Raw genomic sequence first — 27,270 nt, 5'->3', positions numbered from 1 at the left:
CCGGGTCGGTCTCTCTGAGTTCAACAGTGCTCCATTGAAGAAACGCTTGAGCTGGCGTCCGCGGAGCTCCCAGAGAGAAAGCGACAGAGACGTCCTTTACCTGATGGGTCGGATAAGACTGTTGGCTCATTCCGGATTAACCATGATTGGAGTCATGGCCGCATGCATTGTGCGGGGGGTGCAGCCACTTCAATATAGAGGCCACCCCATGTGGGATTTCAACGGGGAGGATGACGCCACCCGTTACGGTCGTAAGGGGCCGGCCTCAGCTGCCGCTCTAGTAAAGATCTTATCCTCTTTGTACAAGGGAGAAAAACAGGAATTCCTCCGCGTCAACCTGCAGGCCGGATTTACTATGTACGATCCTCCAAGTTGGGTACGTGAACAACTGCGCTTGCCCGTTTGTTTTATACTCACATGGTTAGATATGTAGTCTAACAACTTCAATGCAGGAACTGCGACAGGAGGTAAAGGATATAAACAGCCGCCCTCCACAGCCCGAGGACCCAGAATGGTCCCTCGATCCGGACTCCGAAGAGGATCCGGACATATCGGTGGAGCTTATCAACGGGGTGTTCCATCAGCTAAGCAAGGACAATACCTTGGTAGCCATCACGGCTGATTACCCAGGGTTAATCCCGGCCTCCCAGGTGACAGAAACCGGAGTCTCATTCCCTTGAGAGAGATTCCACTCTCACGTATTCTGGTGTTTCTGACGACAACCGTGTTCTGTAGGGGAGATTTCCGAGGCAGGAGGCCGAACCTGCGGCGGCTATCCAACGAGGGGTCGCAGGGCCCCGTGGGGCAAAAAGGAATGTAGTCCGGACTGAGATGCCGGCGCAAAGGTATAGCGCACCCTCTGTTTCCCTGGTGTTATTCTGTCAGGGCATATTAACGTTCGTGCTATCTTTAGAACGAAGAGACCTCGCCGGACTACATCCAGAGAGGTTGCCAATCGCGCCTCTACCAGCCAGGCTCCAACGTCTAGCCAGGAAGCGGAGGCGAGCACAAGGCGCGCACCGGACGCTCCTCCGACAGAGGATGCGGACAGGCTGTCTGCCACAAATTCTGAAGTGGAGAGTGCCATGAACCACAGGCGTCGCCGGACAGTTCTACGCGACGCTTGTTTCTCCCAAGAGGCTTTAGATGCCTTTAATTTGGGAGATGCGTACCTCCGTGCCGCTCAAAATGGTTTAGCCAGAGCCATGGAGCAGTATGTAAAAGACATACGGGTAAGAAAATTTTGGTCAAATATATATATATATATATATATATATATATATATATATATATATATGTATACCAGTAGCCCCCGAGACTTGAAACAGTTAGAGCAACTGATTTAAGGATCATTTAATATGCACGTTCTTACAGAGAAGAATACTGTACTGTCCCAGGAGCTGGAAAAGTGCAAGGCCCAACTAGAGGCCGCACTAGCCGCAGCGGGGGAGCCCAAAGAGACCCCCTCAGGTAAGATACACTTTGAAAGATTAGTATTGTGCGGTGTGGGTGCAAATCTGACAAATCATGTTGCACATGGCGCCGGACTCGATCCGGAAAAGCAACAACTCTTACGCCGGCTAAAGGCCGGTGAGAGTACATTGACAAAGGTGAGGCGAGAGAAGAATGATCTTCAGGATGCCAACACCAGGCTGGACGTCGAACTTAAAGATGTTCATGGCCAGCTGTCGGACTCCACGAAGGAGAATCAACGGCTTCGACACGACATATTTAGTAAGTGCTTGAATGAACTTTGAAAAAAGAGTTCGGCGAGGAAGTTGACTAACAGAGTAATGTCTGTAGGTATGCTCACAGGTCGTCCTGCAGAGGAGATGCCCGGTTCTATGGGCGACCTTCTTCCCGAACTCATGCAACTGCACGAGCAAATTCGGCAGGAGATGCGAGGCGTTGCCCAAGCCTTATGGCCTGCCCACTCCATGCCCGAGGGCCTTGGAGAGCTTGCGGAGAAGCTGAAGGGAGCTCGGCGGCGCTTCCGGTTGTGGAAGATATCGGCCTGCCGACAAGGCGCTCAGGAAGCCTGGGCCATGGTGAAGACCTGTTTTACGAAGTCTGACCCAAACCACATGGCCGAGGTCGGACCAGTGGGGCCTGACGGGAAGGAGATCCCTGTGAGCTTAGTATATGGCCAAGTAGAGTTGGCCGCGAAGTATTCCCAGTAGGACTGTAAATTAGACAGCCTGTTAGATGGTATAGAAGAGGAATACAATCAGTCAGAATGACTATGTAATTTTGAATTGACATGTGTAATGCCTTCTAACCGGATTGTAGATCGTTTGTCGTTGCCGACCTTTTCGCTTCAACCTCGGGACCTGACGGTCCGGAGTGTGTCCGAATACCATAGCGGTTATATAAGAACCGTGGTATGCGTGGAGACCAGGCGTAGGGGTCATTAGTGCTTTATCAGACAAGTGCCCAACTAGTTATGCTATATTACATGGTTAGTAAGAAACATCTTCCAGAGAGAATAGTTCCATTAGGGGTTCCTTTCGCTGGGAGGCATGCCCTAAAGTGCATGTCCGGACTGCGTAAAAAGACGCAGAAAAAAGCATCTGGGGGCGCATAAAATGAGTAAAAAGATCATCTTTTATCTCACCGACCGAATATTCCCTTAAGAACGCTAGCTTTCGGCTTCACCCAGTCTGAGGTACACATCCGGCTGACCCGGTAGTAACAATCGCAGAGGTGCTCCCTTTACCGCCTAGCCGAACAATCGGGAATGTAGGGGTAAGCACAGGAGCCAGGCAACCCAGCTTGGCCAAAACTTAAGTCATATCGATGCATATAATGGTGAAGAAAAAGGTACATGCTGAAGTTTGACGCATGTGTTGGGCGTGAAGCCCGTATAAATAAGCTTCTGTTAAAGAAGCCCCCAGGTTTAATGAGCGCGAGTGGCGCGTCACTAGATGAGCCTTTAAGGGCTATAAAAGAAAAGAGGGGGAGGAGAGAAATGTAAGACAGAAAAATGCAAAAAATGGACAAAGGAAGGAGACGAACACAGAGTCTGGCGCTAGGCATAGAATCTTCGGAGACGGGTGGCGTTCCACGGGTTCGGCTCGAGTCGGTTATCCGACGCATCTCGCAGGCGTTACGCCCCGCCTGTCAGGACTTGGTCGATTATGAATGGACCTTCCCACTTGGGCTTGAGTTTGTCCTTTTTCTTATCCGGCAGGGGTAGAACTAGTTCGCCAACATTGTAATTTTTGGCCCGTACTTCTCTGCTTTGATATCTTCGGGCCTGCTGTTGATAAAATGCGGAACGGGCTTTTGCCATGTCACGCTCCTCCTCCAGGGCATCCAAGTTGTCCTGCCGACCGAGCTCGGCTTCTCTTTCTTCGTACATGTGCCCTCTAGGTGAGTCATGAATTATGTCGCAGGGCAGAGCTGCCTCTGCGCCGTACACCATAAAAAATGGTGTGTATCTGGTGGTGCGATTTGGCGTGGTCCGCAGCCCCCATAGCACGGAGTCGAGCTCCTCTACCCAGTGCGTGTTAGATTCCTTGAGGGACCTCACAAGTCTGGGTTTAATGCCGCTCATGATAAGACCATTTGCGCGTTCGACCTGGCCGTTGGTTTGTGGGTGATAGATGGAAGCATAATCGAGCTTGATGCCCATGTTTTTGCACCAGAGTTTTACCTCGTCGGCGGTAAAGTTTGTACCGTTATCGGTTATGATGCTGTGGGGGACGCCATAACGGTGTACAACCCAGGATATGAAGTCTATGATAGGTCCGGATTCGGCCGTTTTAACAGGCTTGGCTTCTATCCATTTGGTGAATTTATCCACCATGACCAGTAAGTATTTTTTCCTATCGGTCCCACCTTTAAGGGGTCCGACCATGTCAAGCCCCCAGACCGCAAAAGGCCAGGTGATGGGTATAGTTTGGAGTGCGGTGGGTGGCATATGGCTTTGGTTGGCAAAAAGTTGGCAACCAGCGCATCATTGTACTAGGTCCTGAGCGTCTGCCCGGGCTATCGGCCAATAAAAGCCCGTACGGAAAGCCTTGCTAACAAGGGACCGAGCAGCGGAGTGGTGACCACCGAGTCCGGCATGAATTTCAGCCAGAAGGTTCCGCCCTTCCTCTTCGGAGATGCACCTTTGAAGGACACCGGTAGTGCTTTTCTTATAAAGCTCTCCCTCATGGACTCTATAGGCTTTAGATCGCCGCACTATGCAGCGGGCCTCGTTTTGGTCGTCCGGGAGTTCCTGCCTAGTAAGGTAGTCTAGGAATGGTTCTGTCCACGGGGCGATGACCGCCATTATTACGTGGGCTGAAGGTGTAATTTCATTGGCAGAGCCTCCAATTGTGTCAGATTGTTCGGCGTCGAGTGGTGCGGCTGGGTCCGGGCTGTTATTTGTGGGTTCCCCCTCCCATGCTACGGATGGCTTGAACAATCTTTCCAAAAAGATGTTGGGGGGGACTGCATCGCGTTTTGCTCCGATGCATGCCAGGACGTCCGCTGCTTGATTGTTTTCTCGGGCTATATGGTGAAACTCCAGCCCTTCGAACCGAGCTGACATTTTTAGGACGACGTTGCGGTAAGCTGCCATTTTTGGGTCCTTGGCGTCGAAGTCTCCATTTATTTGGGATATCGTGAGGTTTGAATCCCCGTGTACCTCTAGGCGCTGGATACCCATGGATACTGCTATCCGGAGACCATTTGGAGGGCCTCATATTTGGCTGCATTGTTGGAATCCATGTACATGATCTGGAGCACATATTGGACTATGTCTCCTGTGGGGGACGTCAGGACGACGCCAGCCCCCAGTCCGGCCAATATTTTGGAGCCGTCGAAATGCATAATCCAGTTTGAATATGTGCCGTACTCTTTAGGGAGCTCGGCCTCCGTCCATTCTGCGATGAAGTCGGCCAAAACTTGCGATTTAATAGCTCACCGTGGCTTATAGGTTATATCAAACAGGAGAAGCTCGATGGCCCATTTTGCAATCCGTCCCATTGTGTCGCGGTTGTTGATAATATCATTGAGTGGTACTTCCGAGGCTACTGCTATGGAACACTCTTGAAAGTAGTGTCGTAGCTTCCGGGATGCCATGAATACCGCGTATGCAATCTTTTGATAATGCGGGTACCGTGATTTGCATGGAGTGAGGACAGTGGACACATAGTAGACCGGCCTTTAAAGGGGGAATTTGTGTCCGACCATTTCCCGCTCGACAACGAGCACTGCGCTGACAACTTGGTGTGTTGCTGCAATGTACAATAACATTCGTTCGCCGGTGATTGGCGCGGCCAGGACTGGGTTTGTTGCCAATATGGCTTTTATTTCATCAAGTCCAGCCGTGGCGGCATTCGTCCACTCGAAGTGTTCGGTGCACCGAAGGAGGCGATAAAGGGGTAGTGCCCTTTCTCCCAAGCGGGAGATGAAGCGGCTTAAAGCCGCCACGCACCCGGTTAATTTTTGTATTTGTTTAAGGTCCTTTGGGACATCCAATTGTGACAAAGCTCGGATCTTGGCTGGGTTTGCTTTAATTCCTCTACCGGATACAATGAAGCCCAAGAGCTTTCCGGCTGGAACGCCGAAGACGCATTTTTCTGGGTTGAGCTTGATGTCATATTGTCGGAGGTTATCGAATGTAAGCCTCAAGTCGTTTACTAGGGATTCGACATGTCTTGATTTGACGACCACATCATCCAAATACGCCTCCACTGTTTTGCCGATCTGGTTTGCCAAACATGTCTGGATCATGCGCTGGTATGTTGCGCCGGCGTTTTTTAGCCCAAAGGGCATTGTGTTGAAGCAGAATGGGACGTATGGTGTGATGAATGCTGTTGCAGCTTGGTCTGATTCTGCCATCTTGATTGATGGTAACCGGAGTATGCATCGAGGAAACACAACAAATCGTGTCCTGCGGTGGCATCGATAATTTGATCGATGCGGGGGAGGGGGAAGGGATCCTTTGGGCAAGCCTTGTTAAGGTCTTTAAAGTCGACACACAGGCGCCAGGATTTGTCCTTCTTTGGTAGCATCACCAGGTTTTCTAGCCAGTCCGGATGTTTTATGTCTCTGATGAATCCGGCCTCCAATAGCTTGGCTAGCTCTTCTCCCATAGCCTGCCTCTTGGGTTCGGAAAAACGCCGAAGGGTTTGTTTGACAGGTTTAAATCCTTTTAGGATATTTAAGCTGTGTTCGGCCAGCCTGCGTGGGATCCCTGGCATGTCTGAAGGGTGCCAGGCAAAGATGTCCCAGTTCTCTCGTAGGAACTCTCATAGTGCGGCGTCTGCATCAGGGTTCAGTCGTGCCCCGATTGAAGCTGTTTTATTGGGGTCCGTTGGATGGACCTGGAATTTGACTATTTCGTCGGCTGGCTTGAAGGATGTGGATTTGGATCTCTTATCGAGTATCACATCATCCCTGTTAACCGTGGAGCACAGCGCAGTCAGTTCCTCGGCCACTAAGGCTTCGGATAGCGCCTCAAGGGCTAATGCGTCCGTCTTGTTTTTGGCGCGGAGTGCTATGTCCGGATCACTAGCTAGAGTTATAATTCCATTCGGCCCGGGCATCTTAAGCTTCATGTACCCATAATGGGGTATTGCTTGGAAGATTGTGAATGCTTCCTGCCCTAGTAAAGCGTGATATCCGCTCTTAAATGGGGCCACCTAAAACGTGACTTCTTCAGACCTATAATTATCCGGCGTGCCGAACACCACATCTAGTGTGATTTTTCCTGTGCAGCGCGCTTCCTGACTGGGGATTATTCCTCTAAAGGTTGTGCTGCTTCGCTCGATGCGGTTCCAGTCTATTTCCATTTTTTGAAGGGTTTCCTCATAAATGAGGTTTAGTCCGCTGCCTCCATCCATGAGCACCTTGGTGAGGCGAAAGCCGTCCACTATGGGACTGAGGACCAATGCGGCTGGTGCTCGGGCTATTCGGAATCTAGGTTCATCACTTGCGTTGAAGGTAATAGCAGTGTTGCTCCATGGATTTATTGTTGCAACTTGATAGACTTCGGCGAGGTTGCGGAGTGTTCTTTTTCGCATATTGTTTGATGCGAAAGTCTCGAAGACTGTGAGAATGGTACTGGTGTCCTCGGGCTGGCTTTCTGCCGCCTCCAGAATTAAGAGGTCCTCGCCAATTTTGGCCACCTGCCGGAGTATCCAACATGCTCTAAGGCTGTGAGTTGGTGTGGCATCCTCTGTACTGTGAATCTTACAGGGTCCATCAAGCCACCTTTCCAGTACGGTTCCATGCCCTATAGAGGGTTTTGGCTTTTTGATGTTTATCTCGGGTGTCCTATGATGATGCACCCTCTTAGTTCGGACGGGATTACTATTCAAGGCCGGATTATCCCAAAATTTTATTTCGGTTTTCCAGGCGCTTTCCATCGCACAGTATTTTTGTACTATGGACGCCAAGTCAGCGAAGCGTGTAATATCACGACGACTTACAGCGTTAAGGATTCCCTCGTCCGTGCAATTATTGTAGAAAATTGAGATTGCGTCTCCCTCGCGGCAATCCTTTATCATGTTCATAACCAGGAGGAATCTGGCCCAGTAATGATGTACTGTTTCCTCGGGCCTCTGCCTGATTTGGGAGAGATCGCTTATGTTCGGGTGGGCGGGTGTCGTTGAATCTGAAACCTTAGCCAATCCAAGATTCGGAGGCCGAAGAGTTTCCAAACTCTGAAGTTCGGATTCTTGGATATTGTCCAACGAATCTAGCCCGTTGCCCGATCCTAAGCTCAGGTCTTGACTTACATCCTCCTCTCCACGGGTATCCGGCTTGGAGGGGTCGGGAATTCGGACGTAGCTAGTCCTTAAAATAGATGAAGGGTCGCCGCACTGCGCCTCTACCATGGCAACGTGGTGGGTGACTTGGGGAGAGTTAATTTCTCTTAGATCGGGTTTAAGCCCAACCTGGTCGTAATCCGTAGCGACCCCCAGGGCGGCGATGCGATCCAAGAGCTCATTTACGGAAGAGAGCTCCATTGAATCTAGCTGCTCGACGAGCTCCGAGCTAATGTGTAGGTTGCTTTTGATGACCCGAGAGGTCACCGTCGGCGCAACAGCCGAACAGGCGGTCATGAGGAAACCACCTAGCCGGAGGGTTTGGCTGACAGCCAAGGCTCCCTTAGCAACGGTGCCGTCTTTAAAGACAGGAGGAGGCATCCTTCCTGATTGTGACGGCACAGAGGAACTCTCAATGAAAGAACCAATGTAGGTGTCAAAACCAGCGGATCTCGGGTAGTGGGTCCCGAATTGCGCGTCTAGGCCGGATGGTAACAGGAGGCAGGGAACACGATGTTTTACCCAGGTTCGGGCCCTCTTGATGGAGGTAAAACCCTACGTCCTGCTTGATTAATATTGATGATATGGGTAGTAAAAGAGTAGATCTACCACGAGATCAAGGAGGCTAAACCCTAGAAGCTAGCCTATGGTATGATTGTTGTATATGGAGTTGATTGCCTACGGACTACAACCCTCCGGTTTATATAGACACCGGATAGGGTTAGGGTTACATAGAGTCGGTTACAATGGTAGGAGATCTTGAATATCCGCATCGCCAAGCTTGCCTTCCACGCCAAGGAAAGTCCCATCTGGACACGGGACGAAGTCTTCAATCTTGTATCTTCATAGTCCAGGAGTCCGGCTGAAGGTATAGTCCGGCTACCCGAACACCCCCTAATCCAGGACTCCCTCAGCAGGCCTTATTGAGGTCTTTGAAATCTATGCACATGTGCCAGGATTTATCCTTCTTTGGCACCATCACCAAGTTTGCAAGCCAGTCCAGGTGTTTTATTTCTCTAATGAATCCGGCCTCGATTAGCTTGGCTAGCTCCTCCCCCATCACTTGACATTTGGGTTCGGAAAAGCATCGCAGTGTTTGTTTGACCGGTTTATATCCCTTCAATATGTTGAGGCTGTGTTCGGCCAATCTGCGTGGGATTCCTGGCATATAAGAAGGGTGCCAGATGAATATATCACAGTTTTCACGCAAAAATTCTCGTAGCGCGGTGTCGACCGTTGGGTCTAGTTGTGCCCCGATAGATGCTATCTTCTTAGGGTCCGTTGGATGGACTTGGAGTTTGACTATTTCTTCTGCTGGTTTGAAGGAGGTGGATATGGGTCATTTGTCCAAGATTACGTTGCCCCTATCCACCGTGGAGCGTAATGCGGTTAATTCTTCGGCCGCGAGGGCTTCAGATAATGCCTCAAGGGCCAGGGATGCGGTTTTGTTTTCGGCGCGGAGTGCTATGTCTGGATCACTAGCGAGAGTGATTATGCTGTTGGGCCCCGGCATCTTGAGTTTCATATACCCATAGTGAGGTAGAGCCTGGAAGCGTGTAAATGCATCTCGCCCCAATAGGGTGTGATATCCGCTGTTGAAAGGGGCCACTTGGAAGGGGCCACTTGAAAGTGTGCCGAATACCATGCCGAGTGTGATTTTCCCCTGCATCGCGCCTCTCGACTAGGAATAATTCCCCGGAAGGTCGTGCTACTTTGCTTGATGCGTCTCTTGTCTATTTCCATTTTACTAAGTGTATCCTCGTAAATGAGGTTTAGTCCGCTGCCGCCGTCCATGAGAACCGTGGTGAGCCGAAAGCCATCCACGATCGGACTAACGACCAAGGCGGCTGGTGCCCGGATTGTCCCGGATTTTGGTTCATCATCGGCATTGAAAGTTATGGCCGTGTCATTCCAAGGGTTTGTTGCTGCTATTTGGCAGGCCTCGGCAAGGTTGAAGAGTGCCCTTTTACGCTTATTGTTTGAAGCGAAAGTCTCGAAGACCGTCAGTACTCTGGGGTCATCGTCTTCCGGAGGATATTGCTCTGGGTTATTTTTGGTGAGGATATCCTCACCGCTCTTGGCCACCTGCCGGAGTATCCAACATGCTCTAAGGCTGTGAGTTGACATAGTATCCGGTGTTGTGTGTAGCTTGCATGGTCCATCGAGCCATCCCTCCAGAAAGGTTCTGCGTCCCGTAATGGGCTTATATTTCTTTGTCATTGGGCCGGGCGTGCCACTAGGGTGCATCCTTTTCACCTGAACGAGGGATTGGGTGGAAACCGGCGGTTCCCAACAGGCTGCCTGAGTTTTCCAGGCGCTTTCCATTGCGTAGTACTTGTCTACTTTGGTTGCCAAGTCTGCGAAGCGTGATATGCGACGACGGTTGATGGCATTGAGGATTCCTTCATCCGTGCAATTGCTGCGGAACGCTGAGATCGCGTCTTTGTCGTGGAAATCTTCAATCTTATCTTTGACAAGGAGGAATCTGGCCCAGAAGTGGTGGGCCGTTTCCTGGTACTGCTGCCATATGCCCATGAGAGCGCTTATGTCTGGGTGGATGCATGGATTGAAATCCGAACCCTGACCCAATTTAGGATCCGAAGTTTGAAGAATCTCCGGATTTAGTAGTTCAGGCTCCGGGATGTCAGCTGATTTTTTGGGCTTGTCATCAGATTCTATGTTCAGAGGACAGGAGATGTCTTTCTGCAGGTAGGTGTCCGGCTCTTCAAGTTTGGAGATCCGAACGTAGTTAGTCCTCAATATAGAGGAAGAGTTGTCGTCTTGCTCCTCTACTACCACTATTTGATGGGTGATCGGCGGAGTTTTAATTTCTCTCTGGTCGGGTTTAAGCCCAATCCTATCATAGTATGTGGCGACCCCCAGGGCGGCGATGCGATCTAGGAGCTTGTTTAAAGATGGCAGCTCCGCCGGATCCATCTGCTTGGAGTACTTGGAGTCAACATGTATGTGACACCCTGAGACCGATGCGCCAGGTGTCTTCCAGTTATCCGCTGTTGTTGCCTTTTCATTCGCTTGCGTGTTGCATCTTGTCATGTCATCATGTGCATTGCATCATCATGTTTTAAAAACTTGCATCCGTTCGGGTTCCCCCAGTTCCGTCTGTTGTCCGTTCTGAGCCCAGACACACTTGCACGCGCCCGCGGCATGTCCAAAATATTATTTTATAAGTGGCCGGAAAATGTTCTCAGAATGGGATGAAAGTTGGCATGTGGTGTTGTTATGGTGTAGATAGGCTGTCTGCCAAGTTTCATTGCATTCAGAGTCCGTTTGATGCCCCAACGGATAACTATAGCGACAATATAGTCGGTCAAATCGTCGGACGTTTTCGGTCTCCGAAAGCTGTTGCCGGGTTTCCCCCACTTTCCTCCCTAGACCGTCTACACATTTCACTACCTACCGACAGGTCCAACCTAAGCTCTCTCATCAGCCGCGGACCTCCTCGCGCGCGCGTCTGAAAGCTGTCCCGGACCCGACCCGAGCAGTTGTGACCGATGGGTCCGGAACATCCCCAAACATCTATAAAGCATCTCCGTTTTTATTTGGACTCCCCTAAGCCATTTATTCTCGACCGTCCGATTTAATCAGAGGGTCCAAATGTAACCCTCCTTTTCTAATCCCTAAAACCTAGGACGTCTGTCCCATCCCCATCCTCCCGCAGCCGCCGCCACTCTCTCCTCGCAATCCGCGCGCACCCAGTCCCCTGCCTCCACTTGGCGAGATCCATCAGCCAAACCCCACTCAATCTCGACCGCCAGATCTCAGATCCTATGGCCCAGAGAGCCTCCCACAGCCCCGAAGTACCACCCATCACCACCAGCCCCGATCTGGATCGAGGCAACCCCGTCCGCCCGAGCACCGCCCTGCTGCGCCGGCCGGTGAGACGACGCCCGCGAGCACCAGCTTGACCGAGTCGCGCCATCACCAAGCACGAGCTCCTCCAACCCCAGATGCAACGAGCCTTGCCGGATCCAGCTCCCGCACCTTGTTGCTCGGCGTCCCCGTGCTCCTTGTCGCTGGAGAAGAAACACCAACCTCACCAGTGCGCCAGCCTCCTCTTCGTCGCTGCCTAGGAGAGCAACAGCTCCACCGTGACCTCGCCCACGCCTCCCTTTACCTCTCCCTTTTTCCTCTCTAGTCCTCTCTCTCGCTCACGATCTCTCTGTCTCTCACCTCGTCTCCCTGCAGGAACCTGTTGCTGCCGCCAAGTTCCCCCGCCGCTGTCGCGAGTCCCTTGCCGTCGGTCTTCCCTGCGACCTCGCCTCCTCTTCTTTGCTCGACGAGGACGACCCCGACATCAAGTTCCCAGCCTATCTTTGCCTGCTGCCATCGCCGTTCCCTGCCATGGATGCGTCCCACTCCCCTTCAGCTTGCGGCGACCATGCTGAATGTCGCCGGCCACCTCCGGCTCCGGCCACTAGGACCCGAGCCGCGCCGGATCCTCATCGTGGCTCTCGCCAGCCCTCCTCCTTGCCTTGATCATCCGCTGCCGTCCCTGCCGATGTCCCCGGCGTCGTCAACCACCGCCTCCTCCTGTGCTTCAAGTAGGAGGACGAGAAGCGCCCAATCCGCTTTGTTCTCTTGTCAACGCTCGCGCGTGGCCTCTGCGCCTGTTGATCTGGCCTCGTGGGTCTCGCCCCTACCCAGCTGTCTCCAAGCCCAGCTCCGAGCTAGCCTGTTAGGCCCAGTGGTGAGAACACCACAGCCCAACGCCCAGCCAGATTTCAGCCCATGCATTTTTTTTCATGCACTGCGAATTTTGCCATTTATCCCAAAACTGCATATTTACATATTACCCCTTGCTGTTCATGCATTTAATAACTGAATAACCGTGCATCGGTTTCAAATAATTTATGTATGTAACATGTTTAGAATTTTGTGTAGATTAATAATTTGCAACTTTCATCCATGGTAAAAATGTTTAAACTTGTTCTTTGCATTGTTTTGCTTTAATGCCATGTTAAAATGCTTTAGTTCATAACTAAATAACCCTAGCTCGGTCTTATATAAACTTTATATGTAAATGGGGTAGAAAAATGCCTAGTTTAACATGGTGGCTTTACTTTGCATGTTTAACAACTCTAAAATTGTGTTTAGGGCAGAATAGTACCAAATTCATAATATGCCCATGAGGATTTTTCCAGACTTGTTGCTTGTTGTTCCGGCCTCATTTAAACTTGCCTAGATAGGTAGTTTTGTTATGCTGCACGTCTTGCCATGCTAATCAACATTTAATATTGTTGAGTACTTAAACAATATCGAACTAAATAATTGTTGTGGTGTTCCGTCAATATGCAACTCGTTGCATATTGAACTCCACTTAACTTGTAGTTTTGTTTGTGCACTTTGCCATGCCATGCCTCATTAAACCGGACATGCAACATCCTTGGTTGTGCATCATGCCATGTTTATGAGATGGTTGTTTACCATGTTGTTTGCTTCTTTCTGGTGTTGCTTCTTCGGGTTAGTTCCGATTACGTCGCGTTTGTGAGGATTCGTTCAACTACGTCCGTTTGTCTTCTTCATGGACTCGTTCTTCCTTGCGGGATTTTAGGCAAGATGATCATACCCTCGAAATCACTTCTATCTTTACTTGCTAGTTGCTTGCTCTATCGCTATGTCGCGCTACCTACCACTTGCTATATCTTGCCTCCCATATTGCCATGTCAAGACTCTAACCCGCCTTTCCTAGCAAACCGTTGTTTGGCTATGTTACTGCTTTTGCTCAGCCCTTCTTATAGCGTTGCTAGTTGCAGGTGAAGCTGAAGTTTGTTCCATGTTTGGAAGATGGATATGTTGGAATATCACAATATCTCTTATTTATATTAATGCATCTATATACTTGGTAAAGGGTGGAAGGCTTGGCCTTATGCCTGGTGTTTTGTTCCACTCTTGCCGCCCTAGTTTCCGTCATACCGGTGTTATGTTCCTTGATTTTGCGTTCCTTACGCGGTTGGGTGTTATGGGAACCCCTTGACAGTTCGCTTTGAATAAAACTCCACCAGCAAGGCCCAACCTTGGTTTTACCATTTGCCTCACCACCACCTACTTTTCCCTTGGGAGTCACACTCCCGAGGGTCATCTTTATTTAAGCCCCCCCGGGCCAGTGCTTCTGTAAGTGTTGGTCTGAACCGAGTAGACTGCGGGGCCACCTCGGGGAAACTTGAGGTTTGGTTTTACTCGTAAGATGTCTCATCTGGTGTTGCCCTAAGAACAATATATGTGCAGCTCCTATCAAGATTGTCGGCATATCGGGCGGCTTTGCTGGTCTTGTTTTACCATTGTCGAAATGTCTTGTAACCGGGATTCCGAGTCTGATCGGGTCTTCCTGGGAGAAGGAATATCCTTCGTTGACCATGAGAGCTTGTGATGGGCTAAGTTGGGACACCCCTGCAGGGTTTGAACTTTCGAAAGCCATGCCCACGGTTATGGGCTGATGGGAATTTGTTAATATCCGGTTGTAGAGAACTTAACACTTGACTTAATTAAAATGCATCAACCACGTGTTTAGCCGTGATGGTCTCTTCTCGGCGGAGTCCGGGAAGTGAACATGGTTCTTGTGTTATGGTTGTGCGTAAGTAGTTTCAGGATCACTTCTTGATCGCTTCTAGCTTCTCGACTGTTGCATTGCTTCTCTTCTCGCTCTTACTTGTGTATGTTAGCCACCATATATGCTTAGTGCTGCAGCTCCACCTCATTACCCTTTCCTACCCATAAGCTTAAATAGTCTTGATCTCGCAGGTGTGAGATTGCTGAGTCCTCGTGACTCACAAATACTTCCAAACAGATGCAGGTGCCGATGATACCAGTGCAGATGACGCAACTGAGCTCAAGTGGGAGCTTTATGAAGATCATGATCATTGTTTTGTATTGTTCCCTGTTGATCAGTAGTGGTGCCCAGTTGGGACGACCGGGGATCTAGCATTTGGGGTTGTCTTCCTTTATTTTGGTTCCGTAGTCGGACCTTGATTGTATTATGGATGATGTATGATTAACTTTTATTTGTGTGAAGTGGCGATTGTAAGCCAACTCTTTATCCCTTTCTTATTCAGTACATGGGATTGTGTGAAGATTACCCCTCTTGCAACAAGCCTACCATGCGGCTATGCCTCTAAGTCGTGCCCCAACATGTGGGAGATATAGCCGCATTGTGGGTGTTACAATGAAGGGGATTTTTGATGACCCGAGAAGTCATCGTCGGCTTAACGGCCGGATGGGCGGTCATAATGAAGCCGCCCAGCCGGAGGGTTTGCCCTGGGGCCAGTGTTCCTCCGGAGGTGACGTTGTCCGATCCTATCTTTCGACGTCACATCGGAACACTCAATGAAAGCACCAATTCGGTGTCAAAATCGGCGGATCTCGGGTAGGGGGTCCCGAACTATGCATCTAGGATCGATGGTAACAGGAGACGGGGGGCGCAATGTTTACCCAGGTTTGGGCCCTCTCTATGGAGGTAATACCCTACTTCCTGCTTGATTGATCTTGATGAATATGAGTATTACAAGAGTTGATCTACCAAGAGATCATAATGGCTAAACCCTAAAAGTCTAGCCTGTCTGACTATGATTATGAGGATATATGTCGACGGACCTAACCCTCCGGTTTATATAAACACCGGGGGGATCTAGGGTTACATAAGGTCGGTTACAGAGAAAGGAATCTTCATATTTGGTCGCCAAGCTTGCCTTCCACGCCAAGGAGATCCCCATCCAGACACGGGTAGAGTCTTCGGTCTTTGTATCTTCATGACCCATCGGTCCGGCCCATATCCAATAGGTCGGACGCCCAAGGACCCCTTAGCCTAGGACTCCCTCAATCGGCGTGGCCACTGCTGTGCGGAGAGTGGTGAGGTTCACCTCCGATGGAAGATGGTCATCCGGCTGGCTCTGGACTTGGAGGAAGCCATCGTCGCGCAGTGCGTATTCATGGTGGGCTACCAGCCGAAAGCTTGAACCAGCGCCCGAGCTAGCCATGGCAACTTTTGGACTGCCCACATCAGCAACAACACGTGGTGTCAGGTGGGTCATGATGAGCGCCATCAGGAACACGATGAATTGGAGAGTGTTCTTGATTTCCATGGCGGTCGATGTGCTAGGTGTGGGCTGTGGTCACTCTATTCTACCTCGGATGGAGGGATATGTCACATATATATGGCACGGAAATACCCTTTGGCTCCCGCATGTATATGCACCCTATATGGGGATTTTTTTAAAATAATCAAACAAGAAGTAAAAATAGTTCAAAAGTATTTTTAGATTATAGTTGACTTACTTGCGCACTAGTATATAAATTTTCTCAAAAAAACAATGCTGACTTCACAACAAAAAAGACAAAATTCATTTGCTATTATAGGTCACTATTCAAGCTATTTTGATCAAAAATTTGTTTTTCTTGAAAACAAGTCAAAGAGTAATTTTCTTTTTCTGGAAAATTTCTCGCTAGTACAATGAAAGGTCAAGTTTATTTCAAAAACATCTTTAGAAATTATTGACTTTTTGTTGAATTGCTAAAAAAAATTCCATATAGGATACATATGTACCCAGGGACCAAATGTTCCCCTTCGATGAAGCATGTTATAATAAACGGAACGGTGGAAAGTTGCATGGCAATATATCTCAGAATGGCTATGGAAATGCCATAATAGGTAGGTATGGTGGCTATTTTGAGGAAGGTAAATGGTGGGTTTGTGGTACCGGCGAAAGTGGCGCGGTACTAGAGAGGCTAGCAATGGTGGAAGGGTGAGAGTGTGTATAATCCATGGACTCAATATTAGTCATAAAGAACTCATGTACTTATTGTAAAAATCTATTAGTTATTGAAACAAAGTACTATGCGCATGCTCCTAGGGGATAGATTGGTAGGAAAAGACCATCGCTCGTCCCCGACCGCCACTCATAAGGAAGACAATAAATAAATAAATCATGCTCCGACTTCATCACATAACGGTTCACCATACGTGCATCCTACAGGAATCACAAACTTCAACACAAGTATCTCTCAAATCCACAACTACTCAACTAGCATGACTCTAATATCACCATCTTCATATCTCAAAACATTCATCAAGTATCAAACTTCTCATAGTATTCAATGCACTCTATATGAAAGTTTTTATTATACCGATCTTGGATGCCCATCATATTAGGACTAGTTTCATAACCAAAGCAAACTACCATGCTGTTCTAAAGACTCTCAAAATAATATAAGTGACGCATGAGAGTTCATCTATTTCTTCAAAATAATACCACATCCATGCTCTAAAAGGATATAAGTGAAGCACTAGAGCAAATGACAAACTACTCCAAAAGATATAAGTGAAGATCAATGAGTAGTCGAATAATTATGCAACTATGTGAAGACTCTCTAACATTTAATAATTTCAGATCTTGGTATTTTATTCAAACAGCAAGCAAAACAAAAGAAAAGAAAATGACGCTCCAAGCAAAACACATATCATGTGGTGAATAAAAATATAGCTCCAAGTAAAGTTACCGATAGACGAAGACAAAAGAGGGGATGCCCTCCGGGGCATCCCCAAGCTTAGGCTACTGGTTGTCCTTGAATATTACCTTGGGGTGCCTTGGGCATCCCCAAGCTTAGGCTCTCGCCACACCTTATTCCATAGTCCATCGAATCTTTACCCAAAACTCGAAAACTTCACAGCACAAAACTTAACAGAAAACTCGTAAGCTCCGTTAGTATAAGAAAATAAATCACCACTTAGGTACTGTTGTGAACTCATTCTAAATTCATATTGGTGTAATATATACTGTATTCCAACTTATCTATGGTTCATACCCTCCGATACTACTCATAGATTCATCAAAATAAGCAAACAACACATAGAAAACACAATCTATCAAAAACAGAACATTCTGTAGTAATCTGGATCAAACGTATACTTCTGGAAACCCAAAAATTCTAAAATAAATTTCTGGACGTGAATAATTTGTTTATTAATCATCTTCAAAAAGAATTAACTTAATCTCACTCTCCAGTAAAAAAATGGCAGCTAATCTCGTGAGGGCAAAAGTTTCTGTTTTTTACAACAAGAATTAATGGCAGCTAATCATCTTCTGGAACCCCAAGTATTCCCAAAGTTTCTACTTGGCACAAACACTAATTAAAAGAATAAAACACTAGATGAATTATTTATTACTAAACAGGAACAAAAATCAAGGAACAAAAATAAAATTGGGTTGCCTCCCAACAAGCGCTATTGTTTAACACCCCTAGCTAGGCATGATGATTTCAATGATGCTCACATAAAAGATAAGAATTGAAACATAAGGAGAGCATCATGAAGAATATGACTAGCACATTTAAGTCTAACCCACTTCCCATGCATAGGGATTTTGTGAGAAAACAACTTGTGGGAACAAGAATCAACTTGCATAGGAGGGCAAAACAAGCATAACTTCAAAACTTTAAGCACATAGAGAGGAAACTTGATATTATTGCAATTCCTACAAGCATATGTTACTCCCTCATGATAATTTTCAGTAGCATCATGAATGAGTTCAACAATACAACCATCACATAAAGCATTCTTTTCATGATCTACAAGCATAGAAAATTTACTACTCTCCACATAAGCAAGATTCTTCTCAATCGGAATAGTGGGAGTATCATAAGAAACTCGAATACTATAAATTGTTTCCACATTAAAGGAGTAATGTTCAGAAAAAGGGTAATCATAATCATGACAAGTTTTATAAATATAATAATCTATACTTTTTATAGCATAAGTATCATCACAATAATCATCATAAGTAGCAACTTTGTTCTCATCATAATCAATTGAAACCTCTTCCAAGATAGTGGAATCATTACGAAATAAAGTCATGACCTCTCCAAATCTACTTTCATAATTATCACAATAAGATTCAACATCCTCCAAAATAGTGGGATCATTACTTCCTAAAGTTGACACTCTTATGAACCCACTTTCATCAATATAATCATCATAAGTAGGAGGCATGCTATCATCATAACAAATTTGCATATCAAAACTTGGGAGGCTAGAAATATCATGTTCATTAAACATAGCATCCCCAAGCTTGGGACAAACATTAATTGCAGCAAATATATTCTCAAACATGTCATTCTCATCAAACATAGCATCCACAAGCTTGGGCCTTCTCATATCATAAGCATAATCACTCTCATCAATAATAGTATGGATAGCACCAATAGTATAGCAATTATCATTATCACAATGAGTAATAGGAGCAACATCATTTGGGAGGGATACATTTTTATCTTTGCTTCTCCGTATTTCCTTTTTCTTCTTCACATTATGTGTGGGTTCAATCCTCTTTTGCAGCTCCTTATTGATGAGATTGGTTGAATGGAAGGCTCCTCCTCGTTACCTGATTCATCATAAGATATAATAGGAGGATATTGGGAAGCCTCTTCCCTTTCATTAGTATTGTCTTCATCCTCTATTTGTTTTCTTGTCTTTATGTAATTGGCAATATAAAGATTTTCAATGCAATTCACCCCACAATACATAAAAATTTCTTCTAGATCAATATCGAGGAATTTCTTAAGGTTATATTCTGGAATATGCTTAGTTATAAGTTTCATTTCTTCATAACCCAAAAGAAAACTAAGTTCATTATGATGTGCAAGGGAAATAAAATCATCACAATTTTTGGACATGATACGATCATGAAACAATTTGCATTGGAGATTTAAACAACCATCTTCATTGCAAAGTTCACAAGTATGGAGAAGAAATTTTAAATTTTCAGCACAAACATTTAGCCTCTCTTGCAATCATTTAGTTTCCAAATACTTATGCCTCTTGCAAAATCTATTTTCCCTAATTGGTGTGTACTTGCAAGCTCTATGTATTCCACAAAAGTTGACATGCTTATAAGAGACATTTTCATCATGACTAGTTCAATTATCATTAGTACTATGGATATTCAAGGAGTTCATACTAACAACATTGCAATCATGCTCATCATTCAAAGATTTAGTGCCAAACATTTTATAGACTTCTTCTTCTAGCACTTGAGCACAATTTTCCTTTCCATCATTCTCACAAAAAATATTAAAAAGATGAAGCATATGAGGCAAACTCAATTCCAGTTTTTTGTAGTTTTCTTTTATAAAATAAACTAGTGATAAAACAAGAAACAAAAAGATTCGATTGCAAGATCTAAAGATATACCTTCAAGCACTCACCTCCCCGGCAACAGCGCCAGAAAAGAGCTTGATGTCTACTACACAACCTTCTTCTTGTAGACATTGTTGGGCCTCCAACTGCAGAGGTTTGTAGGACAGTAGCAAATTTCCCTCAAGTAGATGACCTAAGGTTTATCAAACCGTGGGAGGCAAAGGATGAAGATGGTCTCTCTCAAACAACCCTGCAACCAAATAACAAAGAGTCTCTTGTGTCCCCAACACACCCAATACAATGGTAAATTATATAGGTGCACTAGTTCGGCGAAGAGAAGGTGATACAAGTGCAATATGGATGGTAGATAAAGGTTTTTGTAATCTGAAAATATAAAAACAACAAGGTAACTAATGATAAAAGTGAGTACAAACGGTATTGCAATGCGTTGAAACAAGGCCTAGGGTTCATACTTTCACTAGTGCAAGTTCTCAACAATAATAACATAACTGGATCATATAACTACCCCTCAACATGCAACAAAGAGTCACTCCAAAGTTAGTAATAGCGGAGAACAAACGAAGAGATTATGGTAGGGTACAAAACCACCTCAAAGTTATCCTTTCTGATCGATCTATTCAAGAGTCCATAGTAAAATAACATGAAGCTATTCTTTCCGTTCAATCTATCCTAGAGTTCGTACTAGAATAACACCTTAAGACACAAATCAACCAAAACCCTAATGTCACTTAGATACTCCAATGTCACCTCAAGTATCCGTGGGTATGATTATACGATATGCATCACACAATCTCATATTCATCTATTCAACCAACATAAAGAACTTCAAAGAGTGCCCCAAAGTTTCTACAGGAGAGTGAAGACGAAAACGTGTGCCAACCCCTATGCATAAGTTCACGAGGTCCCGGAACTCGCAAGTTGATCACCAAAACATACATCAAGTGGACACATGATATCCCATTGTCACCACAGATAAGCACGTGCAAGACATACATCAGGTGTTCTCAAATCCTTAAAGACTCAATCCGATAAGATAACTTCAAAGGGAAAACTCAATCCATTACAAGAGAGTAGAGGGGGAGAAACATCATAAGATCCAACTATAATAGCAAAGCTTGTGATACATCAAGATCGTGCCAACTCAAGAACACGAGATAGATCAAACACATAGCTACTGGTACATACCCTCAGCCCCGAGGGAGAACTACTCCCTCCTCGTCATGGAGAGCGCCGGGATGATGAAGATGGCTGCCGGAGAGGGATTCCCCCCTCCGGCAGGGTGCCGGAATGGGTCTATATTGGTTTTCGGTGGCTACGGAGGCTTCTGGTGGCGGAACTCCCGATCTATTCTGTTCCTCGATGTTTTTAGGGTATATGGACATATATAGGCGAAAGAAGTCGGTTACGGGAGCCACGAGGGGACCATGAGGGTGGGGACGCTCCCAGGGGGTAGGGCGTGCCTCCCTGCCTCGTGGCTTCCTCAAAGCTTCCTTGACGTCTACTCCAAGTCTCCTAGATTGCTTCCGTTCCAAAAATAACTCTCCCGAAGGTTTCATTCCATTTGGACTCCGTTTGATATTCCTTTTCTTCGAAACACTGAAATAGGCAAGAAAACAACAATTTGGGCTGGGCCTCCGGTTAATAGGTTAGTCCCAAAAATAATATAAAAGTGTATAATAAAGCCCATAAACATCCAAAATAGATAATATAATAACATGGAACAATAAAAAATTATAGATACGTTGGAGACGTATCAGAGGCTTATGTGGATGAGGTGAGGAACTTGGAAGAGCATTTTGACGGTCTGCAAGCGGAGCATGTTCCTCGAGCGGAGAACGGCATTGCCGATGACTTGTCAAAACATGCTGCCCTCAAGTTGCATGTGGAACCAGGTACCTTTGTGCTTCAATTGACCCAGCCATCCGTTGAGCCATCAGTAGGACAGAACAAGCGAAGGAAGGCAGGCCCCGGCAAGTACTTTCCTGCTGAGCTCCCAAGAGCCGTCGGCAAAGGCGTTGCCGGATGCCCCAAGCTTGCCGGGGAGCAGCAGCCTCCGGCGGGGCCCCAAACCCCGACCATAGAGGCAGTTGCCCCTATGGCCGAAGACAAGCCTTTAGTCGTTGTCGTCAAGCCCCAGGCTCCGGCATGGGCGCAGCGCACCGTCCGTTTCCTCCAAACAGGGGAACTCCTTAAGGAACATGAAGAGGCAGAGAAAGTAGCCCATCGGTCCAGCATGTACCAGTTTGTGCATGATGCCCTATAAAGAAGGAGACCAAATGGTGTGAAACTGAAGTGTATTTCACGGGAGGATGGACTGGAGCTGTTGGCATAGATACATAGAGGCATGTGTGGCTCCCACATAGGGTCGAGAGCCCTTGCCGGCAAAGTATTCCAGCAAGGTTTCTTTTGGCCCACCGCTCTCCAGGATGCAACTGTGCTAGTAACCAAGTGTGAAGCATGCTAGTTCCATTCAAAGAAGCTCCATCAGCCAGCCCAAGCCCTTCAAACAATCCCTCTTTCCTGGCCATTTTCGGTCTGGGGGCTCGACATACTGGGCCCCTTTCCTCGTGCTGTCGGGGGCTTTGAGTACTTGTATGTCGCGATCGACAAGTTCACAAAGTGGTCGGAAGTGGAACCGGTGAGAAAGGTGACATCGCAATCAGCCGGCAAGTTCTTCAAGGAACTAGTTTGCCGTTTCGGTGTGCCAAATAGTCATTGCTACCTCTTGAGCACTGCGTTGGTTTTCCCTTGAAGAGGAAAGGGTGATGCAGTAGAGTAGCGTAAGTATCTCCCTCAATTTTTGAGAACCAAGGTATCAACACATTAGGAGGCCATGCACGAGTCCCTCGCACCTACACAAACAAATAAACTCCTCGCAACCAACGCGATAAAGGGGTTGTCAATCCCTTCACGGTCACCTACGAGAGTGAGATCTGATAGATATGATAAGATATATTTTTGGTATTATTATGATAAAGAGAAATAAAGATGCAAGTAAAATAAATGGCAAAGGAAATAACTAAGTATTGGAATATTAATATGATGTAAAATAGACCCGGGGCCATAGGTTTCACTAGAGGCTTCTCTCGAGAGCAGAAGTATTACGGTGAGTGAACAAATTACTGTTGAGCCATTGACAGAATTGAGCATAGTTATGAGAATATCTAGGTATGATCATGTATATAGCATCACGTCCGAGACAAGTAGACAGACTCCTGCCTGCATCTAGTACTATTACTCCACACATCGACCGCTATCCAGCATGCATCTAGAGTATTAAGTTCAAGAGAACAGAGTAACGCTTTAAGCGAGATGACATGATGTAGAGGGATAAATTCATGCAATATGATATAAACCCCATCTTGTTATCCTTGATGGCAACAATACAATACGTGCCTTGCTGCCCCTTCTGTCACTGGGAAAGGACACCGCAAGATTGAACCCAAAGCTAAGCACTTCTCCCATTGTAAGAAAGATCAATCTAGTAGGCCAAAACAAACTGATAATTCAAAGAGACTTACAAAGATAACCAATCATATATAAAAGAATTCAGAAAAGATTCAAATATTGTTCATAGATAAACTTGATCATAAACCACAATTCATCGGTCTCAACAAACACACCGCAAAAGAAGATTACATCGAATAGATCTTCACAAGAGAGGGGGAGAATTTTGTATTGAGATCCAAAAAAAGAGAAGAAGCCATCTAGCTAATAACTATGGACCCGTAGGTCTGAAGTAAACTACTCACACTTCATCAGAGAAGCTATGGTGTTGATGTAGAAGCCCTCCGTGATCCATACCCCCTCCAGCGGAGCTCCGGAAAAGGCCCCAAGATGGGATCTCGTGGATACAGAAAGTTACGGCGGTGGAATTAGGGTTTTGGTTCCGTATCTGGTAGTTTGGGGGTACGTAGGTATATATAGGAGGAAGGAGTACGTCGGTGGAGCAACATGGGCCCCACGAGGGTAGAGGGCGCGCCTGGGGGGTAGGCGCGCCCCCCTACATCGTGCCTTCCTGGTTGATTAATTGGCATAGTGTCCATGTCCTCTGGATCATGTTCGTTCCGAAAATCACGGTCCTGAAGGTTTCATTCCGTTTGGACTCCGTTTGATATTCTTTTTCTGCGAAACCCTAAAATAGGCAAAAAAAAACAGCAATTCTAGGTTGGGCCTCCGGTTAATAGGTTAGTCCCAAAAATAATATAAAAGTGTATAATAAAGCCCAATAATGTCCAAAACAGGATATAATATAGCATGGAACAATCAAAAATTATAGATACGTTGGAGACGTATCAAGCATCCCCAAGCTTAATTCCTGCTCGTCCTCGAGCAGGTAAATGATAAAAATAGAATTTTTGATGTGGAATGCTACTTGGCATAATTTCAATGTAATTTCCTCAATTGTCGTATGAATATTCAGATCCGAAAGATTGAAGACAAAAGTTTAATATTGACATAGAAATAATAATACTTCAAGCATACTAACTAAGCAATTATGTCTCTTCAAAATAACACGGCCAAAGAAAGTTATCCCTACAAAATCATATAGTCTGGCTATGCTCCATCTTCACCACACAAAGTAATAAAATCATGCACAACCCCGATGACAAGCCAAGCAACTGTTTCATACTTTTGGTGTTCTCAAACTTTTTCAATCTTCATGCAATACATGAGCATGAGCCATGGACATAGCACTATAGGTGGAATAGAATGGTGGTTGTGGAGAAGACAAAAACGGAGAAGATAGTCTCACATCAACTAGGCATATCAACGGGCTATGGAGATGCCCATCAATAGATATCAATGTGAGTGAGTAGGGAGTGCCATGCAACAGATGCACTAGAGCTATAAGTATATGAAGCTCAACAAAAAACTAAGTGGGTGTGCATCCAACTTGCTTGCTCACGAAGACCTAGGGCATTTGAGGAAGACCATCGTTGGAATATACAAGCCAAGTTCTATAATGAAAATTTCCCACTAGTATATGAAAGTGATAACATAGGAGACTCTCTGTCATGAAGATCATGGTGCTACTTTGAAGCACAAGTGTGGAAAAAAGGATATTAGTATTTCCCCTTTTATTTATTTATTCTTTTTTTGGGCCATCTTTTTTTATTTGGCCTTTCTCTTTGGGGGGGGGGGGCAATACTCTATGAATGATGATCATCACACTTCTATTTATTTACAACTAAATGATTACAACTCGATACTAGAACAAAGTATGACTCTATATGAATGCCTCCGGTGGTGTACTGGGATAGCAATGATGCATGAGTGACTTATATGAAAGAATTATGAACGGTGGCTTTGCCACAACTAAAATGTCAACTACAAGATCATGCGAAGCAATATGACAATGATGGAGCATGTCATAGCAAATGGAATGGTGGAAAGTTGCATGGCAATATATCTCGGAATGGCTATGGAAATGCCATGATAGGTAGGTATGGTGGCTGTTTTGAGGAAGGTATATGGTGGGTGTATGATACCGGCGAAACGTGCGAGGTATTAGAGAGGCTAGCAAGGGTGGAAGGGTGAGAGTGCGTATAATCCATGGACTCAACATTAGTCATAAAGAACTCACATACTTATTGCAAAAATCTATTAGTTATCGAAGAAAAGTACTATGTACATGCTCCTAGGGGGATAGATTGGTAGGAAAAGACTATCGCCCGTCCCCGACTGCCACTCATAAGGAGGACAATCAATAAATACATCATGCTCTGACTTCTTAACATAACGGTTCACCATACGTGCATGCTACGGGAATCACAGACTTCAACACAAGCATTTCTCAAATTCACAACTATTCAACTAGCACGACTCTAATATCACCATCTCCATATCTCAAAACAATTATCAAGTTTCAAACTTCTCATAGTATTCAACACACTCATAAGAAAATTTTATTATTAATCTTGAATACCTAACATAATTAAAGCAAATTACCATGCTGTTTTGTAGGACTCTCAAAATAATCTAAGTGAAGCATGAGAGAACAAAAGTTTCTATAAAACAAATCCACCATCGTGCTCTAAAAGATATAAGTGAAGCACTAGAGCAAAAACAATATAACGCAAAAGATATAAGTGAAGCACATAGAGTATTCTAACAATTTCCAAATCATGAGTGTCTCTCTCAAAAAGGTGTGTGAAGCAATGATGATTGTGGAAAACTAACAAATAAAGACTCAAATAATACAACACGCTCCAAGCAAAACACATATCATGTGGTAAATAAAAATATAGCTCCAAGTAAAGTTACCGATAGAAGTAGACGAAAGAGGGGATGCCTTCCAGGGCATCCCCAAGATTTGGCTTTTAGGTGTCCTTAGATTATCTTGGGGGTGCCGTGGGCATCCCCAAGCTTAGGCTCTTGCCACACCTTGTTCCATAATCCATCAAATCTTTACCCAAAACTTGAAAACTTCACAACACAAAACTTAAAGTAGAAAATCTCGTGAGCTCCATTAGCGAAAGAAAACAAAACACCACTTCAAGGTAATGTAATGAACTCATTATTTATTTATATTGGTGTTAAAACTACTGTATTCCAACTTCTCTATGGTTTATAAACTATTTACTAGCCATAGATTCATCAAAATAAGCAAACAACACACAAAAAACAGAATCTGTCAAAACAGAACAGTCTGTAGTAATCTGTAGCTAACGCAAGATCTGGAACCCCAAAAATTCTAAAATAAATTGATGGAAGTGAGGAATTTATCTATTAATCATCTGCAAAAATAATTAACTAAATATAACTTTCCAAATAAAAATGGAAGCAGTTCTCGTGAGCGCTAAAGTTTCTGTTTTTTTACAGCAAGATTAAAAAGACTTTCCCCAAGTCTTCCCAACGGTTCTACTTGGCACAAACACTAATTAAACACAAAAAACACAACCAAAACAGAGGCTAGATAAATTATTTATTACTAAACAGGAGCAAAAATCAAGGAATAAAAATAAAATTGGGCTGCCTCCCAACAAGCGCTATCGTTTAACGCCGTTAGCTATGCATAAAAGCAAGGATAGATCTAGGTATTGCCATAATAATAAGATAGATCATTAATTCTTCCCATAGATTTCTTAATAGTGGAATACGCAAGGTGCAAGTTTAAAGAGCAATCATCAAAATCACGGAAACCTAGCAAATCACACAAAGTCTTTGGAATCGTGGAAACACTAGCACCCAAATCACACAAAGCATAGCATTCACGATCTTTAATCTTAATTTTAATAGTAGGTTCCCACTCATCATAAAGTTTTCTAGGGATAGAAACTTCCAACTCATGTTTTTCTTCATAAGATTGCATCAAAGCATCAACAATATGTTTGG

Source organism: Triticum dicoccoides, chromosome 4A (assembly GCF_002162155.2).
Source record: "Triticum dicoccoides isolate Atlit2015 ecotype Zavitan chromosome 4A, WEW_v2.0, whole genome shotgun sequence".
Taxonomy (NCBI): Eukaryota; Viridiplantae; Streptophyta; class Magnoliopsida; order Poales; family Poaceae; genus Triticum; species Triticum dicoccoides.
Note: the sequence above shows the minus strand (reverse complement) of the source record.